General features: G+C 38.3%; 1 protein-coding gene across 15 annotated transcripts in view; it reads left to right on the top strand.

Annotated features, from left to right (window-relative positions):
- Positions 1–21,292, top strand: part of PAM (peptidylglycine alpha-amidating monooxygenase) — a 122,393-nt gene that overhangs the window by 7,902 nt on the left and 93,199 nt on the right. For 4 of the 15 annotated variants that reach the window (XM_017730488.1, XM_017730495.1, XM_017730494.1 and 1 more), the window contains exon 1: positions 15,744–15,835. The exons of 2 other annotated variants lie outside the window; for them this stretch is intronic. The gene's annotated coding sequence lies outside the window, so the exon portion shown is untranslated. Of the gene's footprint in view, positions 1–1,196; positions 1,304–15,742; positions 15,836–21,292 lie in introns of those variants that run through there. 9 more of the 15 variants (XM_008630785.2, XM_017730497.1, XM_017730498.1 and 6 more) reach the window with 6 other exon arrangements.

A 21,292-nucleotide genomic window follows, 5' to 3' on the forward strand; every position in this document is an offset into this window, starting at 1 on the left:
GAGGTCAGCCGGTCTCCAGCCAAGCGCTCAGTGAGTGGGAGGGAGAGCAAAGGCCAGCGAGAGCAGAAAAGCCATAAAGCAGGCTGGAGCCAGGGCAAAAAGGACAAGGACAGGCTAGAGCCAGGGTAGAAGCAGACCTCAAGCCTGGGCAAAAAGACAAGACCAAAAGCCCCAACTTAAAAAGCCTCAACTCAAAAAGCCTGACCCTGAGCCCCAGAGCTTGTGACTCAGTTACTTTTATGCCCCCTGGCTCCTCCCAAAGTCTGTCTGCTAACAGGAGACCATTGGCCCAGTCCAACGTTCCACTGCAGTCCATTGGTGGAGACATTTTTCCGTCTGACTGGAGAGCCTCTCTGGAGGGTACAGTGTCCTTGGTGGTCTCTTGTTGACTGCTTGTCCCATATGAGATATGAAATGATTGCCAGGCAAAGTCTCCCCAGAGACAAGGCTTTTCCCCATCTTCTCCTAGTTGCCTCCTGCAAGTGGCAGGTGTGCAGCCCCTCCGCCACGTGCCTCTGACAAACAGTGTTGAGACAGAATCAAAATCAAACTTCCTCTTCACATAGTGGCAGTGAGTTATTATGGTCATTCTTTCATGGATTGGAATTAATCTTATTAACTCTAGCATACCAAAGGTGTTTCAACGTTTTAGTATGTATGAAAGAAAGTTAGTAACTCCCACTGAGTATTACTTTGCTCTGTAAGAGTAGTACAATAGCAAGGGCAAGGTAAAGCAAACTCTTCAAGGGTCGTCAGAGCATGGAGATCTTCCCCCACACACCCATTTCAAGGCTCCCTTTGCTGTCATCCTTGGATGTTGATCAGCTCTAAAAACTGGCCTTTTAGTTCCCACTGAAGTGTCCTTTGTGCCCAAAACTGTGCTGGGCGGGTGTGACGGGGCACCACTGTCACTCCCAGGTTGCCAATGGATGTTGCTGCAGGTTAAATATAACTGTGAGAATTCCCAGAGAGAATGCCACATCTGCTCTCTGTTGAAGGAATGGGAAGCATGATTTTTGCAAAATACATGTTGCAGAACATATTAAGGAATGTTGGCAAAGTGTACTGAAATTAAGGATGTAGTTTCTGGCACCTGGGCTGGTGTCTTGGCAGGGATCACTGTAAACAAGATTGTCCTTCCAGTACCAAGATGCACCCCACTCTTCTGTCTCAGACAGGAACCTGGTGTCTGTTGCTGTGTGGTGATGACCTGACGATAGTCTGTAAGTGCTGTAACCTTGGACTCATGCCCTGCTAATTCAGAATTATTAATGCACTGTTGGCCAAATCCACCAAAGGGCAGGTAGGTGGAAGAATTCACAACTGGTTTTTGGTAAGCCTTTTAGTATGCTTTACTAAGGTTGATGGGGATATGTGATAAACTCATGTTACCTGGTGACCACCATCCCACAACTGCACCATTTCTCCTGGAAGTGACAACCCTTATATGATTTAATGCAAGTGAGAATACCTACCCATTGGTTTAAAAAGTGAAGGCCTTTCATAATGACCTTGTTGGCAGGGGAGGTAGGCAATCACAGTCAGGTGATCTGCCATCACCAGTATTTACTGCAAACCCTGGCCTTTTGGAAGTGGCCCAGTATAGTGTCTGTCAGGGGTGGCCCTGGGGCACCCACGGAAAATAGTGCTGTTGTGGCAGTTTTTCTGGCTGCTGTTATTTGCAGGTATTCTTAAAAGGCATCCAGTCATCTGCTTGTCATTTCCTGGAGTATGGTGTGAAACCTTTGTATACTGCCCAAGCGTCAGAAAAAAGACTTTTAAGAAGTCATTCTTCCAGCACCATACATACAGCCATTAATTTAACATACGGCTTGCTCCTCCCTTTCCTTGATGGGTTAGGAAGGTTTGCTCAGCCATTGCAAAGGATGTTGCTTTCCATTTCTTGATGTCCAATCAGTGAAACATCCATTCTCCTCTTGGGTTTATTGCTCATACTGTGGGAACTGCTGTGCCAAAAGTAGAGGCACGCTGTTGTTACCTAGGACAATTTGTCCTGTTTTCTCCTCTTTTCTCTTTGTTTTGGCTGGGAGATGTAAGTGTAGAAATGCACCATTTCCACTTGACTTCTTTTTTCTTATTATATTGTATAATGATCTTCATAGCTGGGCCAAACATGGTATAAATTGCCTCTGAAACCATCATATACCAACAATTTTCTGTGTTTCTACTTTGCGTTTCTGCTATATAAAGTATCATTTGTTCAGCTGATTTGAGCATCATTCTGTGACGTGCCTGCCAAATTATCCTTCCAAATTTTGCTCCTGTGGCAGTTCTCTGAATTTTCTTGTATTTCATTTCCTAGCCATGATTTTGCATTGCCTCAGTGGCATTGCTCAGTGCTTCTCCCTCTTGTTGTTCAGTGATGTAGATAACATCATCCCCCTAACAGAGTGATTTGCAGCGTGGGGAAGTACTGATGTCTTCCAAATACCGGGCTACTAGCCCATGGCAAACTGTGGATCTGTGCAGATACTTCGGTGGCAGTACTGTGGGAGTATATTGCTGAACCTGACACGAGTGTGTGGATTTCTGCTGTGGCTCATTAGCAGCTGGAAATCCAGAGAAATCCTTCACTGCATCCCATCCCACAGCTTTGGATACAGCTCACTGGATCAGAGTGACAACAATTGGGCACTTCATCCCTGTGTGGCATGGCCTTGTTTAGCAATCAGTAACCAGCTGTCATTCTCTGGGAGCAGTCAGGCATCCTTACTGTCCAGATGGGGCTGCTGAAGTGAAGAATGGGCTTTCTGAATGACTCCAGCCTCTGACAGCTGTAATGATCGGGATGATCTTTAGGTCGCCTCTGGCTAGCCTGTACCATTTTAATGCAATCCATTTTGAGGAAATTTCCAAATCATGAACCCCTGAAGAATATTTGCCCCCCTGTTGTCTTGAAAGCTTTTCTTGCCATCAAGTCATACCTAGTATTCATGTACTTAAGCTACCTGCACTTTGTCAGAAAATACAAGTAGGAACCCAACTATAAGAGCAAAGAGGTATAACAAGTTTCTGCCTTCTTCCCCTCCCTGTCTCTCCAAGTGACTAATTTTAATTAGTTTATTTTTTAGTTATAGGGATGGGACCCTGTGAAATACAGTGGCCTCAGGCCTATAACCATCAGAACCATTACCCAGTGACAGATGTGAATGCTCCAGTGTACTGCCAACACAATATAAGATTTGTTAACTTTCTGTGACATCTCAGCCACCCATTACACCTTGGTGGGGACGACCCAGATCTAGTTAATTGATACAGGGTTTGTATGTGAGCTACCAAATTGGAGTAGGGAATGGTCCTCTTATACCAGGAGTGCTCTTTTCCCACTGAATAGGGAAGCAGTAGGTATACCCAGTCTGTCCACTGTCCTGATTTGTTTTTGTGGTCTATATTTATCTTTTCTTTGTTTATTTTTTTCATAAATAAAGGATGGTTTCCTGTCAATTTTGCATTTTGGGATTCCAGACTGGAGTAAAACTTAAAATATTTCCTTTTGTGTAACTGTTTTCTGTTGCTGAGGATACATCTACAAGTGTGTTCACAATGTATCTTCCTCTGACAAGAAGTAGGGGATGTATCTTTCATGATACCCAGCTGCTTGCAGCACATGTTGGCATGGGGCACACTGGCAGATAATTTTGCAGCAGTGGCCTGTACTGAGAAGTTTGATACCTGCTTTTTTCCTCCCATGGGATACTGAGTGCACATTGCTTCTTTTTAACTGCATTTATCTGGTGTGATCTGTTTCATCTTCAGAAGAAATAGTAAAATTAAACAAAGTAAATAGCTACCAGATCTTCTGCTTTGCTTGTGGCAAAGGAAGAAAAAAAATACTCATACATGCCTTTAGACATCCATTGCTGTTTTTATGTGGTCTTCAAAAGACATCTCTAATTTGGAGTTTGGTATTCTAACAGTATCCTGTGTCTGATACTTGGCCTTTTATTCCTAAGGATGTGTGAGGATGATGCAGATAGACAATTCAATCCTACATTATCCATATTACAAGATCGATTTTTGTGCTTTTGTTTTGTCGTGATACATATCAGTGGAAATTGTGGGCATGTGTAGCGAATTGGTGATCAATTCAGTCCTTCCACTTGCCTTAGCTGGCTTTTGAATCTAATCAGACTGGAAACAAAATTACGTACGTAGTCTTTTTATTTTATTTTTTGGTAGGCATTGAAGTTAGCAATGTGTTAGAGAATTGGTAATGTTTTTTTGGCCACCTACAAAAGTCTTACCAACTTGTTGCATATACTTCTACAGTTGTGATAGCCTTGTGGGTCTTGTGTGTGCACTGTAGTAATTATTTGTTTTGACACTGTTGTGTTTCTTCACCATCTTTTTGCTTGCTGGAAAATGTATTTCATAGTTAGCTAATGTAGCAAGAAGTTGTCTGTTCAGTTGATTACTTGTGACTATTACTTGCAGTAGTTGCTGGATCAGAAGTTAGTTGTAACATGAAGCAGTTTGTTTTGGAAAACTTGCTTTGATCTGGCATGGTTTCTCTCAAGTGTCTGTGCTTAGTCTCACACCACAACTTGATCATGGGAGAGAATCTTTGATCTGTGGAAATGTTTGTTTCTTGGGTCTTCCCCAAGTGGCTTTTACTAAGGTTTGTCCCTATCCTGTTCTTGCTGCTTAGGAGTAAATACTGAGCTTCCAGCACCAGTTCTTTCACCTTTACACAATGAAGTAGTAGAAAACTTGCTAGTATTCTCAGTGAATTCATTATATGAATGTTTTATTCTGTTTTGGAACCTTGAGCTTCAGAAATGACTAAAACATTAAACTTTTTTTGTTACTTTCCCTTAAGTGTCTCAATATAAATAAATTGTAACTAATCTTTGTAACTAATCTTTGGTTATAACCTCATATTTTCAAAGACCGTTTCATTGTACTGCTGTTGATATAAAACTTGTAACACTTCAAGATGAGCCCATAATTGTGCAGTTAGAGTGCACTGTAGTTGGGAGATCTGGTGGCATGTTATGAACAGGTATGTCATCCAGATTGTGTGAACTTTTCTGTAAGTTAACATGGGATTTAAATGAGTATGAGGGCTTTAAATTAAGCATGTCCCTTGAGAACTGTGTCACTTGTTCTCTAAGTTCTGTTTAAAATGTATTTTACTACAGTAGTTAAACCTTCTCAAAGGTTTACTATCCAAAGGTTATTCTATTCAAAGATTTAAGTTTTTGTTTGCTACTTTTTTTCATATTTCAGAATGGTTGCCTCACTAGCTAGTTTTGCTGTTGTCTTTGTCACGTGTTTTCCTGTCCCACTCACACTTCTTAGTTTGATTTGTTTTTCAAATGGTCTTGCTCTCCATCCAGAACTCTGCCTAGGCAGGAAATGAATCTAACAGGGATGGAATAGTATCTCTCTTCTGTTTAGGGAAGTCAAGTTTCACTGAAGTACTTCCTTTATTGCCATTTCTGATACTTAAATTGCATAAAATGAAACTTGGAAAAAAATACATTACCAGTGTGAGAATAGCAGCACTGGTCTTAGAGCTCTTAGATAAAGTGGAATAAAACCTGAGCGTAATGCAGCAATAGTAACAAAGTGCTCTGGAGCCAATATTGTTGCTTAGATAATTTTGAAAATCTGCACTGCGGCTTTTCCAATTACCATATCACACCCCCAGAGAGAGGAGTGATTGCATGGGGATAGTACCTCAATGTGAACTTCCAGTGTTTTGTAGTATCTACTGTTAGAGCCTAACAATGAATTAAGAGCAGCTGACCTTGGCCAAGCATGTTCCCTTGATTTGATTTTTGGAAGACGTAACACCTAGGGCCTTAGCGTGCAAGAAAGGATTGGTGATTTAATTAATGTCAAACCTATCTATATTTATTTGTATAAGTGCAGTTTCCTGTCTTCTTCAGGTAATTTGCAGGTTTTGCTGCTACAAATAGTGTTCTCAATACTTAGTTACTCTATTCTCTGTACACTAATCTCTTTTATTGAGAGATCCACTATCCGTTTAGAGGATGTTTGTACACGATACATTTACAAAGTAGACTGTAAATTATAATCTTGTTAGATGTAAGTGCTTTTTGAAGAGTTTGTATTCACTGAAATACAATATGAAAGTTTCTTAGGGTTCATGTTTCTTGGTATGTTGGCAGTTTTGAGTAGAAGATACCATCTGTAGTTACTACGGTTTGTTGGTAATCTTGACAAACAAATATGTGAGCTAGAAAAAGGGGTAGCTGTGGATTAAAGCCCCATTTGTCACTGTTATTTATTGTCCTTATGGCCCCAGATCCCCATCATCTGTGTTGGCTCTTACTTAGGCTTTTACTCTATTATTCTTGTTCTGTCTCTCTGTTTAACCACTATCAATTTTTTTATTTCTTAAACCAATTGCCTTTCAATGTAGACTATATTTTTCTCAAAGTTGTTCCCATTAATTTCTCCCTTACTCTGGTCAGGCAGTCTCCAACTTGAAATTTGTGCATTTCTTCTCTATAATAGCAAAGAAGCTAAGGGAGGAAACTAAAGGAAAGACAACTTCATTGCTTTTATTCCAGATAACTGGCTCTATAACCTGACCTTGTCTAAACCGTTTGTGTCTGTGAGGGGAAGGAGTGCTCTTTTGACAATACTGTCCACAAGTATTAGAATGTTAGTGGTGTTACCTTTGGTGCTTGTAGTCTTCTTGATTCCTTTTATTTTTTCAGTCAGTCACATTATTAATACTTTCTTACTAACAAATAATATTACTGGAGGATAATCTTACGTGTTTCCCATATTTCTGAGAGTGTTTTGGTTTTCCTCCTTTTTTATTTTATTTCTACCTTTCATTTTTTGGATTTTTAAAAAGGTAACTCTTATCTTCCTTAGTTATGTCTTCAAACCATTAATTCAAAATAGTTGTTTACCTGTTATTGGCTTTTCTGAATTGGTCGAGTTTTCTCTGTTTTGTATTTCTATTTTTTAATAGATCATTAGTTTTGTTGCTCCCTTTACATTTTATTTATTTCTGTTGTGTGGTATATTTTTTCTTGAGAAATGAGTTGGGGAAATCAATATGGAGTTATTGTTTCACTGAATTCAGATGGCCGCTGTTGAAAACTGCAACTGAAATTTTGAATTTATGTTACCAGATTTTTTCAGGAACAAATATTTCCAAAGAATGGAATTTATTTTCTAATAGTATGTGATAGTCATTCTGTTGGTCAGTGCTAAGTACCTGTATGTTCACAAGAGGGCTTTGTCTTCTTATAGTTATTGTGGTTATTGTTAAGCACTAAATCTTTTCTTTGGATGATGTTGAAATCATGAAGATCTGCATCTGTGTCTTGTTTTGTCTTTTCATCCCTGTCAAGACAACTTGACCTACATAAAACCTGCAGTAGTTTGCTTGGGAAGAGTTTCTGGGTTATAGTATGTGTGTCTACATTATTTGAATATATAATCTCTTTTCAATTATAATAGTGTATATTCAGTTATTAGTAATGAACTGATACTTAGACCAGATGCCTTTTGAGGTAAGATCTTTGTCAAGCATCGTATCTGGTTATTACTTTTATTTGAAGTTGTGGGTGTTGGGTTTTTTGTGTTTGTTATTTAATGAATGGGTAGTAGTTGTCAAGGGCAGCAATTATCACTTGCTGACCATGTTCTGCACTGCAAGCTGAAATTTCAGTTGAGGCTAGATTGGCATAGTCATATCTAAAAACGACTTGCCTTGTTTCACAGCTGCATTACTACTTTGGTGAAATCAGAGTCTGAATAGTTGTGTCAATCAGTTACTCTAAATATGGCCTGTTTATTTTTAAATCTCTGTGGAATATGGTGTGGGTTGGCCTTGGCTGGCCTTGCCAGATCCCCACTCAGCTGCTCTTTCACTCTGCCTCCTCGATGAGCTTAGAAAGTAGAGATGGAGCAGCTCAGGGTAAGGACTGGGAGATCACTCATCAGTTACCATCATAAGCAAAGAGATCGACTTGAGGAAAATTAATTTGATTTATTGCCAATTGAAAATACAGTAGAATGGGCTCCCAGTGGGCTGCAGCTTCCTTCAGGGCATCTCTAGCTGCTCTGCCATGGGGTCTTTCACGGGTTGCAAGGTTGGTATCTGCTTCAATGTGGGGCTTTTCAGGGGCTGCAGGCCCTGCTGCCTGAAGCACCTCCTCCTCTCTTCACTGTCTCTGGTGTCTGCAGGGTTGTCCCTCGCTTGTGGTTTTCACACTCTGCCCTGCAACATTTTCACATTTCGTAAGTGTACTTCTCCAGGGGTACCACCCTCCTGACTCAGGGGCTCAGTCCCCTGCTCTGGTCATGTGGTACCACGTGTTTTTGGCACATTCTCTTCTCACAGAAGCCACCCTGCAGGCACCTCTCTGCTAGTACTTGGGCATGTAAATGAAATAAAACTATCAATGAAAAATCAAAACATGATGTTTAAGATAATATGAATAATTCTGGGGACGTTTGTTGTGTGTGTATAGTCCTATGGGATGAATGACATAGACCTAGTTAATGTTTTCTCATTGTGTTTGCACATACATCTCTTCCAGTTCAAAATACCTAGTGACAGGTAAAATAACTATTAGTTTTCTTTAGAGAATCACAGAACAGTCAGGGTTGGCAGGGATCTCTGGAGGTCACTGTGTACACCCACCTTGCTCAAGCAGGACCACCTAAAGCAGGTTGCCCAGGACCATGTTCAGATGGATTTCGAAAATCTCTGAAGTTAGACTCTTCACAACCTCACTGGGCTCCTACTCACCCTTCACAGATGATTCCCTCAGTCCTTGAGCACTTCTCGCAGTTGCCATGATTGATGAAAGGTTATGAAGAGTAGCGTTCATGGGTGAATCTCATCAGGACCCATGGACTTAAGTATGTTCAGCTGGCTTAAGTATTCCCTGGCATGATCAAGGGTATGTCTTCCTTGCTCTAGACTTCCCCTGGGATGTGATAGCATCATGGCATTGAGTATGACATTTCCTGTAATTTTCTATATATATATAAATATATACATAGAAATATATATGTTTTCTGTATATATAAGGAGAAAAAAAGATCATTTCAAGTAAGGTTCCTTATATGCCTCTACATGATATAAAGTAGTTAATGCAGTAATTCCATGGAGTTTGTTTATTTCAGTGGTGGTCATTGCTGCTATTGACAGTTTCAGGTCCTGCTCTGGGTTAGCTTTTGTCTAGTACGTGAGAGAGAACAGCTGCAGTCAGCTGTCTGCCTTGAAGCACTGTTTTCTGTGTCAGTCTAGTGTTGATATATAAGCAAAGAATATGCTTTTAATGAAATCGTGATATTTCAGCCAAGGATTATAACTGTGTGTAGGTTGTGTTACTGTATTTAAAAAACAGCTAATGCACTAGAGGGATCTTTTAATAGATTTAAGTGCAGATAAGCACAAAGGTGATTTGTTTGAAGATCAGTTAAAGTCCTGCTTCTCTTAGCATCTAGCTCTTTCTAATATACTATAAAGAAAATATCTTCTCTGCTTCCATTTACTTTTTGTTTTCTGCAAACTGACAAAGCAAGCTCCATTTAAATAATAAATCCCCATCAAAAGCAATTTTCTATATGTTTTTTACTCTGGCAAGAATTTAGTAATTTCCCTTCTTTATACTTACGTAGGTTTATTAAGCATAGGGCAAAGAAATCAGTAACAAAACTGTGATGCAGTGGCATTGGTTCTGTTTTTTATATCTATGCTTTCTTGTTTATATCTGAAACCTTATTTGAGAATATACTACAGCTTTATGTATTGCTCTTGATTGTTTTGCAGAGATCGTTATAACTTTTAAGGTATAACCATAACTTCCACTTTGCTATCCATGGTACAAGTCCTTTGTTTTAATTGAGTAAACAAGCATGTCTGTTGTCTTGTAATAAATTTGGCCATTTTGAGTCATCTTCAAATAAAAATAAACCTTCCACCATAAACTGTATTTGCTCACCTGTAGGACCAGAATAAAAAAACAACCAGGAGTGTAGGTTGCTCTTTTCGCTGTGAAGTCTGTCTCAGCTGAGCTAAATTAGTAAACGTGTCTTGCCTTGCTCAGCTTTCCTTCCAGTTGTTCTGCAAGGCATTCACTTGTTCTAATTAAATATTAAGGGTTCCTTGATCAAAATTGACCTTTTATATTTCTGTGTAGAGGCTAGAGAGGAGCTGCTGGAAGATATAGAAGTAACACACTTAATCGGTACAACACCCAGTGTGGAGATGTGCTAGTTGTGAAACTGTAAATCACTTCAGAATGAAAACTAGGTCCAATATTCTAATCCTTTTTACGTGCCCCTCTGTCAGATGTTTTGTGGTTACAGGAGAGAGATAGAAGCCACATGTCAAATTCTCTTGTTTTATTTTTTTCATTTATGGGTTGCTTGTCTGGAAAGGTAACTCACAAAAGACCACTGTCCCAAACTTCATCTTAACAGTAGTAGAGTTTGAGGCTGGGATCATGAATGGCAAGTAATTTACTGTTGTGCCATAAGCAGGCTGAGGTATTTTCATAACTCATTTTGCTATAAAAAAAGGCTAGAGGCATCTGAAAAGGAAAGAGGAATCTGGGGTGATTATGAAAAAGCCCTACTTCAGATAAATTTCTGATTGCAGAATTAGTTAGGTATGGACATGTCACTGAGACCTCTCTGAGATTTGAAGGCAATGTAAACTGAGCATGCTCCTTGGAATAAAAGTGTTAAAGTTACTGCAGGACAGTGGAGTGGAATGAGGAGTTTTGAAGTATGGGTATTTGGTTCTCTGAGGCATTTAGCTGACCTTTGGTGCACTTTTAGTCAGCCTTCAAACCAGCAGAGCAGTGAACAAATGGTGGCAGTTAATGACTGAAGGCCAACCCCATTTTAGGGCAAAGCAGGAAATTTTCCTGTCAGATTTTTATAAAAAGCTCTGTTATCATTCCATTTGCAGAACTACAGAAGGCTTTTGGTCATTGAACATTCATATTGTTAAGGGCGTGGAAGAAGGTTAGTATTTGTTTCCTTTTCAGTGTCTCTGTGAGGAATAGTTGGACAGAGCACGACTAAAACTTTTAGATGATGGAAAATTGGGATTTTGATATTTTTGCTTGAAATATAGAAATTAAAAATGAAATGAGGTTTCAACAGTAGAGACAGCAGTCTTGGCAAGTACCTCATTTTTTGCTCTCAAATCTCTACTGTTCCACCCCTACAAACATGAGAGGGTATCTCATATTTGCACTTATAAATGGCTTTTGTGTGCACTGAGAGTCCTTTTAAAAAAATGTATCAGAGCTATGAGAAGTCTTGTTTTCTACAAAAAAACCTGCTTGTGTGTTTCAGGGATCCATCATGTTACAAGGATTAACTGCAGGTGGGTATTGGGGTTCAGTCTTATGTGTAGACCTTAATCTCCAGAGTTGTACTTGAACTGTAGAAAATACCTACAGAGAAATTAGATTTTTCCAAATGTGAGCATATCAATATGAGTACCTAGGTGCAATTTGTAAATATATGACACTGTTTCTATTTTAGAAGTAAAGTCCTCTCTCTTTCTGGTGCTCATTTTTGTAGTTTATCCCTCTGTTTTACATGAAGCAAATTTGCCCAGGCAGGAAATATTCTTTCAAGAAGGCTAATTAAAGGGATGCATAGACTTAGAAAAATAGGATGTATTCCAGGCCTTTAAGGGGAAAAGGTTTGTGTCGCTGAGACAGGGTCTCAGCCTATTGAGAACACAGTTGTGCTGCTGCTTTTGTCCCCATCCCCTGCCTTTCCTTGAAGATATTGATGATGGTGCTGGTCATTCCAGAAGTTTTTGCACAGTGGTCCTCTCCTCCAGCATTGCAATATCAGAAAACATGTTTATTGTGAAGATATGTGCAGGAATAAACAATGTCTGTAAAAAGGAAGTGTGGTAGCATTCTGCTATTAACACTATTTCTGGGAAAGCCGCCTAAGACTGCCCAGCCCAAATGTTTGAAGTAGAACTGGTGCTGAGTAAGAGCCAGATTTGCAGAAATTTGATAGTAGAACCACATGAAGTAATTAAAATGCTTTGCTGTATACAGTTTCTGTATATTTGTGTTTATTTATAATACACATCTCTGTGTTATTTATGTGTGTTTTCTCCATGATACGACCAAGTTCAGGATCCAGTGCTACAGAGTAAGGAATTGCTGCTGGAGATTGCCTCCTTTTTGCCACTGATGTTGCTTGTAATAAGAACTGTAGCTCTGTTTTGGCAACATGTCACTGTAAAAAATTAGAGAAATCTCTCTCGTTTAGTTGCAAGTGTATGTGTATGAAATAAAACACAATGAGTCTCCTAATTCAAAATATTTTCTAATTTAACTTGGTATTTGTTATCCCTTACATACTAACAGTATGGGTTTTTATGTGTAATACCAATTTAGTGTTTCCTGTTTTGACGAATAATAATCTAATTATTTTATAATTGTTATTTTCAGCCGTATTTTAACCATGAGGTAAATGTTCATTGCTGTGTAAGCTGGTACCTCTTACAGCTTGTCCTACACCTACCTGTTTAGCAGGTAGACAGTTATTGACTTAAAGGGCATATGCGCAGATTTCAATATAGAGGGGAGATTTTATAGAAACTTATAGGATTGTTTAATGGTTTTGTTTGGAAGGACCTTAAGGATCGTCTTGTTAGAACTCCTGTGCAATGGGCAGGGACACATGCTACTGGGCCAAGTTGCTCAGAGCCTCATCCAACTTGGCCTGGAACACTTCCAGGGACTAGGCGTCCACATGTTCTCTGGACAACCTGTGCCAGTGCCTTACCACTCTCATATCTTATCTAAACATTCTTCTTCATATCTCATCTAAACATACTCTGTTTCAATTCGAAGCCATTTCCCTTGTACTAACAGTACATGTCCTTCTAAAAAATCCCTTTCCTAGATTTTTTGTAAACCCCTGTTAGGTACAGGAAGATGCTGTAAAGTCTCCCTGTAGCCTTTCCTGCTCCAGACTGAACAGCTCAGACTGAATTTCCTCAGCCTGGCCTCAGAGGAGAGATGTTCCAGCCCTCAGATTACTTTCTTGGGTAGAGGAAGAAATTTGTGGAAGAGTGCCAGGAAATAGATTAAAATCTCTCTTAGTAAAAGCAGGACTTCAGAATATGCTGTTGTGATTGCTTGAGCTACTCTTTGATTCTTTCTATTGCTGTAGAAATGAGAATCTTGAATGATTGTGAAGTGGTAGTGTAATAGTCGTAGGAGTTTAGGCATAAGAGGAAACCATTACATGTGGCCTCAAAAATGATGTCAAGATGGTTCTTCTACATACCATTGCATCATTATTTGCAGTCCTATTCCGTGCTGACATCCTAAGCTTGTGTCTGTTTATAGACATTCAAAAATATTGTGACTGCTTATTGTGGTTTCCTTTTTTTTTTTTTTTGCCCTCTTGAAACCAAACTTTATTCAGCTCAAAGAAATACTAAGAAGGATGAAAAAGTGCCATTTGGTATTTTTAATCCGCCTCTGATACCCGTCTCCCTACTTTATATCTAGCCTAAATTGGTTGTTTTTCTGTAGCAATTGCAAGAGGGATGTTTTATATACAAACCCTGAGAGTACTAGCATTCCATACTAAATTAAGTTACTGTTCAAGGACTGGACGATGTAGCCTTTTATTTAGTTTTTAACGCAGTCAAGTGAGTTAACTATAGGTGAAGAGGAAGTTGTGGAATTGACCCAGAGAAACACTTTTACATGAGATTCTAGTTGGAAAAACCTGAGACATTTAGCTGCTAAATCAAGACAACTGAGGGATTTATTTGATTTATTATTACATCCTCTGAGAGGATGGATGTAATTTAGTAGATCTGCAGGTACTGTCTGATCTTCCCTTTCCCAAAACAGGAAGGAGATTGTGGGAAAGATATTTTGCATAAATGTCATTTTAAAAGCTCAATGTGTCATCTAGCAATTTAAAATTGTGTTTTCATTTTCATCCTTTGTAACTGTATTTTCAACTCAATAGTCAGAAGTTTAGTGCTTTAATTTTAGAACAAGCTTTTCTATTTGGCTTCAGGCTAATGTGGTTTTTTTCTTCTTTTTCCTTTTTTAAGCTATTAACTTGGAAATTAATTTGAGATGGTAAGCACCTTTACCTCTCTCATACCTTGGATTTAGAAGAAGTTTCACTGTTCATACTGCTGTGGCTCTTTTGACTTTTGGGCTTCCTAAAAGGAGCTGCCATGCTTGTAACATCAGTCTCTGAAGATGGAGTTGGAGGGAACAGAGAGGGTACAGTCTTCTGTTTTTGTTGAGCTACTGTGTTCAGCTGCTGTTTTTCTCTGTATTTATGCATGGGTGAGTGTTGTTAGTGTCCACTGGAGACATAATACTGGTCTCAACAGAGGATCAACATAAGAAGCTTCTTGTTACGGCTTTCTGCATTGCTGCAGTTAGTGGGAGCTTAACCGAGTTGTAACTTGTGATAAAGGCAACTGTCTAGCTGTTTTTTACTTCTATTCTCTCTCTACCTTTTCCCCTAAAGTGTGCATAGCATTATATACATAAAAATACTGGGGTGGAGGACAATACCCTTGGTTCCTTAGATCAAATGGTTTTGAAACCGTGTGTGTGCAGAAAATTTCCAATGGAAAGCAGCATGTGTGTGAAGCATCTGAGGGAATTTGCACTTGTGTTTGAAAAGGGGGCCATGAAATGTGCTTTTTTAAAATAGGAGTGCAAAATTTGGTCTGTAAGACCAGATGACATCTAGCTGTGAAAGTGGTTGGCCCAGTAACGTTCTTAACCCACGCATTTCATGATGAGGACTTCCAACCTAACTGTGAAAAGCATAACATCTTCACAGGAGTTTGATTGACATTAAAATTGAAACAGTGGCATTGATTAAACAACCTGTTTATGGTGGCCCTTCTAGATACTCCAAACTGGGAGAATCCCAACTAACTGTGTAATTCTGATTGGATTGTTAGTCATGTGGTTATTCTTCAGTTTTGAGAAAACAAGTAAATATCTGCTGAACTATTTGTATGTAAAATGGAGAGATAGTAGTCCAGTTTTCTGGAAAACAGCCAAAATCATCTTATTCAGCTATCTTTGGGCCATATCATGTCACTGCTGGTAATATTTCCCAGAGTCTTGTCCTTGGTAAGTGGTCTACTGGCTAATAGTCATTGAAGTTGAAAGAGACAGGATACCAGGATAAATACCTTGTTTCGCAGCATGTCAGTTTATATTATACCTGAGCTTTAGTATTAGCTGGACTTCAGGTTTTGTTGTGAGCACTGTTTTACCCTCTGGTGCAGAAGAACGCTCTACACATAAAACTGTGCTGTGACTTGAAGAAGGTAATATCCCAATGTGATGGTATCAATGCATAGAGAAAACAGAAATGCTTATAAAATTGCTACCTGACAGTATTGTTTCTTGACCTGTGACTCCTGACAAATCTTGTAGATGTCAGAAGATTTCAGTAACAGATTCAAGCTATGACACTTGTCATTTAAAAAGTCACATCACAATTAACAGAATCAGGATTCAGTGGAGGGTTTTTTTCTGCGCAGTATCACACTGCCTCTGTGACAGCCTTCATTTCTTTCTGAGCAAATGGAAACCTAGTAGCACGAGCCGCAGGAAGTTGTTGAAGCAATTAAAGGCTTCTCTCTCAGCACATTGCATGGTTACCATAGTATCCTTTGCCTCCACGTCTTTACTGATGATGTCAGTATGCATACAGTGGCTGTTCAGAGCGTCTACATGAAGATGATTCAGCCCTCACTAAAGATCTCTCCATACATTCTGTTATCCAGTGTTATTTTAGTAATTCATGAGACTGGAAGGTAAGTGACTTTTGCTTCGTATTGAGTAATTTTTATGTATCCTCACACTGAAGTTTCAGTGTTGGTTTGTTCTTATTCCCTGTTGTTCACTAAATGCATAAAGTATGTTTTAGATGAACCACTTGTGCATAGCTTGGTGTAATTTAAATGTAATGACAAACTCTAGGTAATTTTCATAAATATAAAAAACAAAAATATAAAAACCAAAAATCCCTGAAGTAAAAAACCTGACTTATTCAATAGTTAGAAGGTTTTTACCAATTTAAATTTACAGAGCTTTATTTTTAATCATAAGAAGATCATCCAAATAATGTAATGGGAGTACTACCGAAGAGAAAAATGTTCACTTTAAAAAAAAATTATTATTAAAACAAAACCCCCCCATCCCCCGCATTAAAAAAGGGCTTTGGTGTTGCAGGAAATTCTACATTAAGGTGGTATTTATTGTACAAGTCCACCAGTGTACCTCTATTTCTTCCCCCCCTCATGCATATCCAGTATGCAAGTAACTTTTCTTAACCTCTGCCTGTTTTCTGCTTTTTGACCATAACATCCCTTGGCTTATTTACACACTTAAGTCTGCTTTGGGAAAAGGGGTCCTCTCTTGGCATTTCTAAAGCAAAATGCTTATTATGCACTGACTGATGAGACACTTAGTTTTTAGTGCTATTAATTGCAATAGATGTGGTGCATTAGAAGAATAGGAAGGATAGTCTAGTGACAATACTGTGCCTTTTGAGTATCTTTAATTCCTTGTGGACTGAGGATTTTTTGCTTTCTAGTATAAAGATGTATGTGCTCTTTTTTTCTCTCTCTTGACTGCCTAGCTATTAGTTTGGACATTAATATGGATAAGAATAGTATTTTAGATAAACTGAAGAAACCAACACCCCTTCCGATTCTGATACCTATTAACTTTGATATTTGACACTTAAAAAAATAAAGTCTGTTTATCTATTTAATGCAAGTTTGAATTGGTCATAGTGTCCTCCTTTATGGCTCTAGGAATGGTGCATCTTTTCTGTTTTAGCACAGGAGGTTAGACTAGGGGTTTTTTGTACATTCTTTTTTGTTTGGTTTGTTTTTCATTCAATGTTTTTTGTTTGGTTGGTTTTCAGTTTGGCATGTTAGACATAACCAGCCAGTATGTAATATGTGTGTTTCTTTAGTGAATGTGTGTCTAATGATGTAGTAGTAGTTTGTAGATGGGAGCTTCTTTTTCATGTTTATTAATGGGTTTGATTTGTTTTTCCTCCCACCAGGTGTTCTGACTCTATGCTCAGATTTCACATTCAAACAGTTCATTACAGAAACAGGGTTTCTGTTTGTTTTTCCACTATAATCCTGTTAGGTCATTTATAAGGATGCATGTTTGGGTGCACTCTTGAGATCTTCCATTGTAGTGGTGTCATTAATCATTGCTGTGTTTTCTCCATTCTGAGCAGAAAACAAGCAGGATTACAGGAGAACTGAGGGGAAAGGATGAAGACTACTTTAAAGAAAGAAACATGCTTTTTTCAAATAGTACTGTAGTAGTGACCTACAGAAGGACATCACAGAGTGAGTTTCAAAAAGATGAAGATGAAGAGAGAGATAATTACCTTAAATATGGGCTGAAGGAGAAGTTCTTGAAGGAAAAAAAAAGACTTGAACAGGGTAAATTGGGATTTCTTTCAGTTTATATTATCTAACGAGAACAGATTAGAACATTATCTAAGGTAAAGCTAAGAATTTTTGGGGATGTTAAGTCAATTCAATGCTGAAAAGAGTAGTCTTTCTCTAATTAATTAATTAATCTAATTAATTGCCCTGCAGAGCATTAGCTCTGAGCATATTCTGCTGTATCAACTTAGCCATTAGTACAACTGTACCCTAAAATCGTGGTGGGTTTTTTCTGGAATTTAAAATCTCTCTGTTCAAATACAACTGTGAGAAAAAATAGCTGGTTGGCACATGAGAATCTGTGGACAGTTTCTGAATATATTCCCTGATATTTGGGGAAGTTACTATTCAGATAGAAATTCTGGATAAATTTTTGACCTTGTTTGAACAAGGAAATTGAGTTCAAGACCTGACACTAGGAATGTGCTGGCTTTAAATTATTATGCCCTCCTCCTCTACCTCCCTCCTTGCCCCATGGCTGGTCATGTGTACAGTTTTGTACATAATATGTATGTAAAACATATGTTTTGTGTGCATGGTGGGGATATATGCTTAACCTCTCCATGGTTGGATGTGGGGACCTGGAACTGAGACCACCTTGCCTTTCTCAGTCTGCATGATATGGCCAGATTTTCTTCCAACACAAAGCTTTAAGCAATTTTACATAGTTATATCTTTAAAGCATGGAGCTTGTCTTTGTTTGCGCAGAAGTTAATTGTAATGTCTTTCAGAATCAGTAAAGTTTACTCAATTGTGTCCTATCTCTTCTGACATTATTTGTACGCATGCATGTGGAATGGGGGATGAAGGCTCTGTGGTTTGCTTGGTATTTCAGTTAATAGGAGAAAAGATGTACCCTAATCTTGCTAGGATTTGCTTACAGAAAAGTACCTAATAATTTTGTTCTGTCAAAATGTAATTAATTACCTGTAGATAAGCATTCATATATTTCTGTAAGATTGGATAATTTAATCAGGACTATTAAAAATGTAGAAAAATCCATAAGCAACTATGCAACAGCTGTGTCTTTTTTGTCTTTTCTTTCCCCCTGCATTATTCCAAAAATCATGCTTCAGCTGTGCACTAGATAGAGTTTCCCCTCTGTGGATGTATGAAAATGAAGAACAATCTGCATAATTTTTTTGTAACTGTTTTTTTTTTCCTAAGTGCTTTTCTTTTGTCTGGAACCATGTGCACATGTTTGTCTAAATCTGTGTAATAATGATAATTAAAACAGGCAGAACGGGTAGTTAGAAAGAACTGACATTCTCCTGAATGGATTTTTAAAGTTCAAGGCTTTTATAAATATTTCCATTCTGTATTGACTGGTAACTAGCGTATTGATTTCCAAAATTATATTCTCCTGTTCTAAAATTATTGTCTTCAGGTGTTGGGAATATTGTCATATACTGTGAATATGGTCATTTTGTAGTGATGGGTGGCTTAGATATTCTTCAAGGGGAAAAAAACTATAAAGGTAAATATACAACAAAAATAATGGTGTGCTAAGAAAAACATTTTACCATTCTCTAGAGCTTGTGTTATTCTGAATTTGCTGGTTTGTCTCTGCCATATTTATGTACAACACCTAATTCTGGAGAATTTTTTAAAAAGCAAGAGAATATCTTGACAGTATTCAGTGTCAGGAAGGTCAAGTGGGGGAAATAGGACTTCGGTGATATTTTTTTCCTTAGAATTTCATTTTGAGCTTCTTCATTTGTACATGCAAACATGTATACGTTCTGTTCTGTTTTTCAGTCATCCTATTCCATATCCTCCAAGTCGTTGTATTGTTATGTGGGTTTTTTTTCCCTGAATATAGGTCAAAATTTTGAAACCACATGATTGTTTTGCCTTCTTGTTTTCAATCTTTTTAACCTAAGAATAGAAGCAATGTTGTGCATCTAGAAGAGACATTAATTTATGGTTCAGTGGTGTTGTTCCTAAGTTATGTCATGTGTTACCTCAGAGAGGTTGTAGGTAGGGGTTTGTCTTGTTGGTTTGGGTTTTTTTTTAACAGAGCTATTTTTATATTATTTTACATGCAATAGAAAGAGTATAAAAGTAAATTATTTCAGTTGGAGGTGCCGCTGAAATCTTGGCTGAAAAAAAATTATATTTACTTCAGTGAAAGCTGAACATTATAATTGGTGTGAGTCTTATTTTCACTTCTCTGGATGTAGATCTGTAAGCTCTTTATGGTGGGAAAGGGTGGGAGTCAAAAGGGAACTTTTAAGTCTTCGAACTAAGCCAGTCTATCTGGATTTCTACAGAAATTAAAGTCTTGGATCTTTCTGGAAGGTTTCCATGTATGACTTCCACTACTTGCTGAGACAGTCTAGTAGTGTTTGTCTTGTTTTAGAGTTGAGTGGTAGAGCTAGGCTGGTGAATCTTGTTACTAGATGATATGTAAGGAGTGTCTTATGAACTTGTGAAGAGGGGTCAGAGTGCTACAAGAAAGCAGAACTTTACAACTGCTGTGCTACTTCTAGGGTGGGGTTTTTTTGTTTGTTTGTTTGTTTGCTTGTTTCTTCTTTAACTAAAAAATTAACATAATTTGAAGGTAGTAGTTGATTCCATACTGCTTTTTTAGAGAAATGCCTTTAGAGAAGTGGTATGTATATTTAAAGGTAAGAAAGGAGCAAGTTCTTCAGAAAAGCACTGTAGAACTGCAGTGTTGCCACATTCTGGTGTTTAAAGGAGTCTATGTAGTCCATTAGAAGGAATGTCACAGTACAAATTTCCTTGAGGTATTCCTAGAAAAGCTAGATTAAATCTGAACCACTTCGAAGTACTCCACTTAGTATGCCATCCCTCCCTTTCTTTCTTGAAGAAACCAACCTGGAAACGGGAATGCCTCAGGGGTCCCCCTGGCTGACCGCTCTTGAGTTTAGCCTCACTGCCAGCTCACGTAATCACTGCTGTAGACTTTCTGGATGTGGTAACTGTTTAGTGAATGACCAGACTAGTGTGGAGTGCTTTTGCTTAGCCTTTTCGCCCATCCTGTGCCATGCAGCTGAATTCACAAAATAATCCTGGAACAATTAATCAGTTTGTCTGAGTATGAGTCAGTGCAGATTTGCAAAACTGCTAAAAATAGTAGCTGTTTCCTCTTCTAAATTGACTGGATTCTTAAGGAACAATGGCTTTACAAGGGAGATAGAAGGCTGATGCAGTTCCTTTTTTTGTGTGAAAGTCATCTGCCATCCTCAAAGGAAAACAGAGGAACCCAAACATACATGGAACCAAGCATGCCATCAATTCTACTAAAGACAAAAGGGAGAAAGACACTTGGTCCCTAACTTGTGATTTCAGGAAATCTTGGAAAGAGGACTGTCTGTTTTCATATGTTTGTCTCAAATAGCAAATTAGGCACATCCTGGGACATGAAAGAGGTAAGGCCATCATGTTTGGGGCAGTAAAAGAATTGGATCCTGTTTCTTTCATCCTAACAAGGTGATACTTGGCAATTTCTTTCATTTAGGAAAGACCTGAGCTTGTTTTAATGCAATTTTTTTTTTCAGTTCAGGCTTGAAAAAGAAAAACCATAAAGCAATTAGGTTCTTGAGAGATAATGAGGCTTTATAAATATATTCTCCTTCAATTAGAGTAAGTATGAAAGTGTATGTTGTATCTTACTTGTTGGTTACAGAAGCTCACCCATTAATAGAGGTTACCTTGTAAGAACTACAAGTGGTAAGTATTGTATTTCTGTTTGTCTGTAACTAAAATGAGATACTGTAATAGGGAGATGTTCCACCTGACAGTCAACTCCAGGGTAAGATTTTTGAATTG

Source organism: Corvus brachyrhynchos, unplaced genomic scaffold (genome assembly GCF_000691975.1).
Source record: "Corvus brachyrhynchos isolate BGI_N302 unplaced genomic scaffold, ASM69197v1 scaffold33, whole genome shotgun sequence".
Lineage (NCBI taxonomy): Eukaryota > Metazoa > Chordata > Aves > Passeriformes > Corvidae > Corvus > Corvus brachyrhynchos.